The sequence below is a fragment of the Callorhinus ursinus genome, unplaced genomic scaffold, assembly GCF_003265705.2.
Source record: "Callorhinus ursinus isolate GAN/ISIS: 27379988/994484 unplaced genomic scaffold, GSC_fseal_2.0 scaffold51, whole genome shotgun sequence".
NCBI lineage: Eukaryota > Metazoa > Chordata > Mammalia > Carnivora > Otariidae > Callorhinus > Callorhinus ursinus.
The window spans coordinates 9,914,768-9,923,932 of record NW_027397113.1 but is presented as its reverse complement, the minus strand read 5'-3'; the positions used below and the strand labels follow the sequence as shown (position 1 = coordinate 9,923,932).

General features: G+C 40.6%; 1 pseudogene; it reads right to left on the bottom strand.

The window, feature by feature from the left end:
- Positions 1–7,980: 7,980 nt before the first annotated feature.
- Positions 7,981–8,580, bottom strand: LOC112829602 (peroxiredoxin-1 pseudogene; annotated as a pseudogene).
- Positions 8,581–9,165: the final 585 nt, after the last annotated feature.

The following is a 9,165-nucleotide window of genomic DNA, read 5'->3' as shown; positions in this document are numbered from 1 at the left end:
TTATGTATTTATTTTAGAGAAGGAGAGCATGTGACTGAGTGGGGGTAGGAGCAGAGGGAAAGAGAGAGAGAGAATCTCAAACAGATTTTGTGCTGAGTGCAGAGCCCCATACGGGGCTCTTATCACACAACCTTGAGATCAGGGCCTGAGCCTAAATCAAGAATCAGACACTTCATCGACTGAGCCACCCGGGCACTCCTATTTCCGTGTTCTTACAGGCCTCCATAAACCTTTCCCAGGAGAGAGATTCGCTAAGCTTTCATAATACCTCTTCCTGCCAGTTAAATTAAATGGAAACCCACAATGGAGCAAAGGAAAGCTTGAGGCAACTGACAACTGAATAAAATGTGCCATAGGCAAAATCGTCAGCTGTGGACCTTTCTTATTTCCCTTCCCTGCGCGGGATGGGCCCAAATAGAGGTCTACCGTGATCAAGCCTAAAGGCGTTCATTTCTGTATATCAACATTATTCATGACCATGAAGTCGATCTCCAGTTTTACTCATGGAAATTTGTATTCTAAAGCGCCAGGGCAATATATTCTATCTAAACCTGAGAGGGCTTCTAATTATACCCAGACCTGGGGTGATCAGATGAATTAGTGGAAAGAAAAGACCTTTGTACTTGTCCTCAAAAGTCCTGAAAACCACGGAACTTCTGGCCCGGCCCACTGGGCTTTGTATAGGATATCAGAGTATTAGATGGCCACACACTATTCATAAATGAAATATGAATTAACTGATACTTTACCAGAGCTTTTGTTCACTTCTTTGCAGACACAACTGTCACAGATCCAGAAATGATAAACTGCTTATGGGAGAGAAAGGGGCATATTAGCACTGCTTCCTGGACATTTACTGTCCATCTCTAAAGGACCAACTTTATTCTTACTATTTTTTTCCTATGAAAATCCCTTCAAAACTTTGAGTAGAGCAGATTATTGAATTGTATATAGTACATGACTAAATTTTCCTGCTGTCTTCACATCCTTATGAAAATAACTGACAATATTTAAAGGTAAAAAATCTTTATCTAAAGTAGAGGAGTGAAATCAAAGGAATCCTGTGAATGTTTTAATGGAAGGTGGAGAAAAATGAAAAAGAGAGCTAGATATAAAGTAAAGTTATTTCGAGGTTCGGACGAGGGACTATATGCACTCCTACAACATGATATTCATCTCAGTAATTTTGGCCTGGAAAACAGAGAAGTTGAAAGGAGTAATTCACCACCTCACCATCGTCTTCCACACTTCAATACCCCTTGCACGTTTGAAGATAAGTCTGTGGATAAACCAAGGATTATCTAGTAACCCAATCCAATATAGTCTCCTAAAGCAAGTGAGCAGATCACTGTATGACTTTATGCTACACACCTAGAATTTAATAAGAATCCCCAACACATAGACTTTAAGGCTCATATTACAATGGAAGATCTAGAATGGCCGAGACTGAATATTGAATCTCCGATTAGCATGTTTGAAAACTCTGCAGCATTTGCAGGAGGCTAACGCACCACTGGATGAGTGACGGAATGAAGAGTTAATTGACTATTAATTATTTTAGACACAAATCAGACATACTCACAGATAGAGCTGCCCATATGGGAAAGCCTATCTTAAATGAGAAGAAACTGATTTTGTGTATTGTGTAATGGAGAACTATAATTCCAATGATCCCATAGAAGATGAATGTCACACCAATCATAATCTGAGCCACCTGGACAAAGACAGAATAGAATAAAATACAGACGTGAGCGAACATTCCAAGAGAGAAGATTTCTTTGTTCAAACATAGAGGTCACCCATGTATCGAACCCTCAGATGTCCCTAATTCTACCCCTGAAGCTAATAATACACTATATGTTAACTAAATTGAATGTAAATAAAAAAATTAAAATAAGAGAGTGCTTTTAAGTAAAGCTCCGTACAGCGGCATCTGCTCCTTCTAGTGGCAACAGCTAAAATAGCATCACTGCGACCCCTTCTCCTTTTCCCTGGCATCACCTGGACAAGCATACACTGGCGTCCATCAAGGCCTCCTTCGTGGGATTCCCAAGACTCCACTCTACCACCTCCCAGGCAACCCAGCCACCACCACCACCTAAGATGAAACAAAACTTCCAGTCTCTCCTCCCCAAAACTTCCACCTGGCAGAGGCTCACTTACCCCCAGTTGTTTGAGATTTTCCTTCAGGAATCTCTGCAGCTTGTTTGGTGTGTGTGCTGAGGTGTCAGATGTTACCGCCCTCCCTCACTGGGTACCTTGGTTTTCATTTGAGGAAATATCCACAGTTATCCCACTGGAAGCCACAATTTCTCTCATTCTGTAAAGAAACCATCTGTTAACAGCATCAGATTCACTATTCACTATTGACTACTCAACGATTCACAATGCTCTGTGCTCTTCTATGAGAAATACTGGTAGAAAAATAGACACTAGTGTTCCTGATTCTGCAGACTTTAGAGCTCACGAATCAAAGGAGTCTTAAGCCAAGCCATGTTTGTCTATGATAGCAGATCCCAACCCTACGCCCACACTAGGCCCTGAGTAGCAAAAGTAGGAAAAATAAAGGAGAAAGAAAATGATGGAAACTTAGAAATGTCATTTATCAGGTGTCTGGGAAATTTTCTAGGTTATAGAAATATGTCACTCTTGTGTCCAGGTTTGAAAAAGGGTTCTGTGTGAATTAGGTGGCAAGAGCGCCCAGGAAGAACTATTTCACGTTGTACCATGTATAGTATAGTGCTTCCTTTTTTTTTTTTTTATAACCAAGGAATATTCTGTTGCAAGGATATGTTACATTTTGTTTATCCACATCAGTTGATGGGCATTTTGGTTGTTTCCACTTTTTGATGATTATGAATCACACTGCTATAAACATTAATGTGCAAATTTTTGTTTATGTACCTATGTTTTTAGTTCTCTTGGGTGTAGACATGGAATGGAATTGCTGGGTCATATGATAATTCTGTGTTTAACCATTTCAGGAACTGCCAAACTGTTTTCCAGAGTGGATCAACCATTTTCCATTCCCACCAGCAGTGTGTGACAGTTCCAGTTTCTCCACATCCTCACCAACACCTGTTATCGGCTGGCCTTTTGATTATAACCGTTCTAGTGGGTAGAAAGTGGTATCTCATCAGGGTGTTGATTTGCATTTCCGTGTGGCTAATGATTTTGAACATCTTTTCGTAGGTTTATGGCCATTTGTGTATCTTCTTTGGAGAAATGTCTATTCCAATCCTTTGCACGTTTAAAAATTGTGTCTTTTGGGGCGCCTGGGTGGCCCAGTTGGTTAGGCGACTGCCTTCGGCTCAGGTCATGATCCTGGAGTCCTGGGATCGAGTCCCGCATCAGGCTCCCTGCTCGGCAGGAGTCTGCTTCTCCCTCTGCCCCTCCCCCCTCCCGTGCTCTCTCTCTCTCTCTCTCATTCTCTCTCTCAAATAAATAAAATCTTAAAAAAAATTGTGTTTTCTGTCTTTTTAGTATTGACTTAGATGAGTTCCTTATATATTCTATATACAAGTCCCTTATCTGATATATGATCTGCAAATATTTCTTTCCTATTCTGTGGGTGACTTTTCACTTTCTTGATGGTCTCCTCTGAAGCCCAGCTTTGATTGTGATAAGTCCACTTGATCTATTTTTCTTCAGTTTCTCATATATTTTTTTTTGATCTTATCTCTAAGAATCCATTGTTAAGCCCAAGGTTATGAAGATTTACTCCTATATTTTCCTAAGAGTTTTGTAATTTTAGCTCTTAAATTTAGACTTTTAATCCATTTTGGATTCATTTTTATTTATGGTATGAGCTAAGGTTCCAACTTCATTATTTTGCACATGGCTATCCAGTTGTCCCCAACACTATTTGTTGAAAAGGCTATTTTCACATTGAATGGTTTTGGCACACTTGTCACAGATCGGTTGACTGTAAACAAACACGTGAACTTTAATTCTGGAGTCTCTTCTATTGATATGTATGTCTATCCTTATGTCACTATCATGCTGTCCTGATTATTATTGCTTTGTATTATTACTTTGAAACTGAAAGTGTGAGCCCTACACTTTGTTTTTTACGAAAACGTTTTGCTACTCTAGGTCCCTTGCAATTCCATATGAATTTTAGAATCAATGTATCGACTTTTTTAAAAAAGTAGCCAGCTGAGGGTCTCCTGGGTGGCTCAGTCGGTTAAGCATCTGCCTTCAGCTCAGGTCATGATCCCAGGGTCCTGGGATAGAGCCCGACCTCAGGCTCCTTGCTCAGCGGGGAGCCTGCTTCCCCATCTGCCTGCTGTTCCCCCTGCTTGTGCTCTCTCTCTGTTTCTCTCTGACAAATAAATAAATAAAATCTTTAAAAAATAAAATAAAATAAAAAGTAGCCAACTGGGATTATAAAAGAGAGGGTATTGAATCAGCTATTGCCATTACAACAATATTAAACATTATAATTCATTGAGCACACGATTTGTTTCATTTAACTATACCTTATTTATTTGAATTATGTCTTTGTAGCATTGACTTTTATGCTTCTATTAATTGTACTTCTAAATATTTTATTCTTTTGGATGTTATTGTAAATAGTGTTGTCTTATTAATCTCATTTTCAGCTTGTTCATTGCAAGTGTATAGAATTACGGTGATTTTTGCATGTTGATTTTGTATCCTGCACCTTGCTAAACTAGTTTATTAGTTCTAATAGATTTTTTAGTGGATTCCTTAGGAGTGCCGATATACGCAGTGAGGTTATGTGCCAATAGAGACAGTTTTTCTTCTTCCTTTCTGATTTGAATGTCTCTTATTTTCATTTCCTAATTGCCTAACTAGAACTTCCAGCACAATGTTGATAACAGAGGTGGTGATAACAGACTAGATAATCTTATCTTATTCCTACTCTTGGGGAGAAAGCATCCAATCTTTCACCATTAAGTATGGTATTAGCTTCGGGATTTTCATAGATGTCCTTTAAGAAAGGCCCCTTCTATTCCTAGTTGAGTGCTTTTATAATGAAAGGGTATTGGATTTTGTCAAATACTTTTCTGCATCAATTGAGATGATCATGTGAAGTTTCTTCTATCGATGGTGCGTTTTTCTGTGTGATGGTGCAGTATGTTAATGGATTTTCAGACAGTAAATCTACCTTACATTCCTGGCATACAACCCACGTAGTCATGGTATATCATTCTTTTATATATTGCAGGATTTAGTTGACTAGTAATCTGTTGAGGATTTTTGCCTCTACATACTTAGATATTAGTCTGTAGTTTTCATTTATTGTGATGTACTTTCTGGTTTGGGTATCAAGGTGAGACTGGCCATATAGATTGAGTTTGTAAGTACTTTTTGGAAGAGTTGAAAATTTGGTAGTAACTCTTCCTTAAATGCTTGGTAGAATTCACCCATGAGGCCATCTGGGCATGGGATTTTCTCTGAGGGCAATTATATTTATTTTTATTAGTAAGCCAATCTCTTCTCTTGTTAGAGGTCTACTCAGATTGCTTATTCTTGAGTCTTTTTAGTACTTTGTGTCTTTTAGAAATCCACCCATTTCAGCTAAGAAATCTAATTTATTTGCATACAATTGCTAATACTATACAGTTACAATGTTTATTTCTGTAAGATAAGTAGCAATGTTCTCTCTTTCCTTTCTAATTTTTAATTTGAGATTTTATCTTTTTTTCTTATTCAATGTAATTAAAGATTTGTCAATTTTGCTGGACTATTCAAATAACCAGCTTTTAGTTTCATTGATTTTCTGTATTTATTTTTGTTCTCTGTTTCATTAATTTCTGCTCTGATATTTCCTTCTTCCTGTTTGCTTTAAGCATAGTTTTTTTTTCCTCCAGTGTCTTTAGGTGGAATATTAGGTTATTGATTGTTGAGATCTTTTTTCTTTTCTTTTTTCTTTTAGAAAGAGAGAGAAGGGAGCTGGGGGCGGTGGTGGAGAGGGAGAGGAGAGAGAGAATCTTAAGCAGGTTCCACGCCCAGCATGGAGCCTGACTAGAGGCTTGATCTCATGATCCTGAGATCATGACCTGAGCCGAAATCAAGTGTTGGATGCTTAACTGACTGAGCCACCCAGGCACCCCTCTTCTTTTTTAAGAAATGTATTTTCAGGTACAAATTTGCCTCTAAACACTGCTCTAGCTGCATTCCATAAGTATATGTCATTTATCATGAATGCATTTCCTAATTTCCCTTTTGCTTTCTCCTGGACCACCACCCCCACACTCCCCCCCCAACTTTTATTTTTATTTATTTATTTATTTTTTTAAAGATTTTATTTATTTGACGGAGAGAGACACAGCGAGAGAGGGAACACAGGCAGGGGGAGTGGGAGAGGGAGAAGCAGGCTTCCCGCGGAGCAAGGAGCCCGATGCGGGCCTCGATCCCAGGACCCTGGGACCATGACCTGAGCCAAAGGCAGACCTTTAATGACTGAGCCACCCAGGCGTCCCCCCACCCCACTTTTAGGAGTGTGTGGCTTAGTTTCTTAGTTTCCATGTGTGTGTGTTTCCCAAGTTCATCTCTATTATTGATTATTATTTCATTCTAGTGTGGTTGGAAAACATACTTTGTATTATTTCTATCCTTTTAAATGTATTAAGGTTTGCTTTATGGCCTAACTTATAGTCTATTATGTGCACTTGAGAAGAATGCCTATTCTGTTGTTGGATGGAATGTTCTCCTTAAGTCTATTAGGTCTGGTTGGTGTGTAGTGTGTTCAAGCCTTCTGTACACTTTTTTGATCTTATGCCTAGCTGTTCCATCCATTATGGGACCGAGGCATTGAGTCTCTAACTGTGATTGTAGAATTATTTATTTCTCCCTTAATTTCTGTTGGTTTTACTACCTGTATCTTAATGTTCTATTGTTAGGTGCATATATGTTTATAATTGTGTTTTCCTTGTGGACTGACCCTTTTATCACTATAAAATGCCCCCTCTTTATCTATACTAACATGTTCCTGCTTCTTTGCATGTCTCATAATTTTTTGTTAGAAAATGGACATTTTGTATAATATACTGTAGCATTTCTGGGAACTGTAGTGCTCCCAAGCTATTTTTATTTCTTTGTTTACTTTTACATTCACTGGCTGGACTATTTTAGTAAGCCTATTTCTCCCCCTGCAGTGTGAAGCTTCCCATGTTTCTCCTCAGGGAACACAGCCTTGGGTATGCCCACAGTCACCTGGGATGACCGTGGTTTCCTCCTTTGAATGTTTCTTTCCCTGCCCTCAACCAGCTATTAATCTCCACTAATTGCAGCCTTATTGCTCTATTGTTTTCTTTTTTTTTTTTTTTAAGATTTTATTTATTTATTTGACAGAGAGAGACACAGCAAGAGAGGGAACACAAGCAGGGGGAGTGGGAGAGGGAGAAGCAGGCTTCCTGCCGAGCAGGGAGCCCGATGCGGGGCTCGATCTCAGGACCCTGGGATCATGACCTGAGCCGAAGGCAGACGCTTAACGACTGAGCCACCCAGCGCACCTGCTCTGTTGTTTTCAACAGTGCCTTTCCAGTGCCTTTTGAATTGCTCCACAAACATACAATCAAGAGATAGTTAACGGTCAGTGTTTGGAATTTGTTTTGGCCACAGACAGGCTTCTTCTATCTGTTTCCCTTTTTTTCCTGTGAAGCTAGCCAGTGTATAGCTTAGCATATATCTCCAATTAACCCATTGATGCCTTTCACTACAACCTACACTATATTTTTTTCTCAGTTCAAATTTAATAGAAACAACAAAAGACCAAAAGTGATGCCCTGCTACTGTACATAACAGCTGACCTGCCCCATAACAGCTCAGGTCCTTCTCTCCAGAGGAAGGAAACCTCACCTCCCCAACCCCTGCAGGAGAGACCTGTCCTGTCCCCATACCACATCTGCACAGAGTCTAAAGTCTTATGTTCTAAACATGACAATAGTACAAAAGAGATTTTGTTTTCATGGCCGCCCACTGCAGCCCAGCCCTAAAATGACCCAGCGCTCATTTCTGCTTAGAGAAATATTCGTTGCTCTTCTGCACGGCAGGCTTGATGGTATCACTGCCAGGCTTCCAGCCAGCTGGGCACACTTCCCCATGCTTGTCAGTAAACTGGAAGGCCTGAACCAGTCGCAGAGTCTCATCCACAGAGCAGCCGACAGGAAGGTCATTTACCGTGATCTGCCTAAGGATACCTTTATCATCAATGATAAAGAGGCCCCCGAACGAGATGCCTTCATCAGCCTTTAAGACCCCATCGTCCTGAGCAATGGTGCGCTTGGGGTCTGATACCAAGGGAATGTTCGTAGGTTCCAATCCTCCTTGTTTCTTGGGTGTGTTGATCCACGCCAGGTGACAGAAGTGAGAATCCACAGAAGCACCAGCCACTTGGCAGTTGAGTTTTTTAAATTCTTTTGCCTGTCACTGAAAGCAGTGATCTCCGTGGGGCACACAAAGGTGAAGTCAAGAGGGTAGAAGAAGAACACAGTGTATTTTCCTTTGTAGTCAGACAGGTTGAGGTCTTTGAACTGGTCATCTGGCATAACAGCCGTGGCTTTGAAGTTGGGGGGCAGGATCCCCAATTTTGGCATTTCCTAAAGACATCTTGCTATCAGCAGCTCTGAGAACAAAAACACAGAAGACAAGGCAGGAAGAAGACACCAACCTACACTATTTTCGAGAGAACCTTCAGGCTTGAATTTCTCCACACTCCGTTTCAAAGGAAATAACTTCCTTTGGATTTGGATACCTCCTGTTCTATGGTCAGCTACTCCCCATTCCCAGGCCAAAAAAAAAAAAAATCTCTAAATCATAGCTCTGGTGCTGGGGTATAGGAAAAATGACACATTTCTTTATGTGTGACACTGCTACTTTAGGAGCTAAGTGTTCAGTGAAGGAGGGTAACAACCCAGGTCCCCTCAGCTTGCCTCTCGTGGTATGGAACCCAACTCATGAGCTGGAGTAGGGCAGTCAGGACCCAGTATTCTCAGCAGTGTTGTGCCCAAAGAAGAGCCATAAGTGGGGTTGAGAAGAAAGAAGGAGGCCATGTTTCAGGTACATTCACCCGGAACTTAGCCTCACAACAGGTAGTGGGGGCAGGGTGAGAAGTGTTGATGTCCTGCCCCTCTCAGAAAGACAGCCCTCTGAGTGGGAGCAGGGGGAAGGCTGAAGAAGCAGGTTTAGATTTAA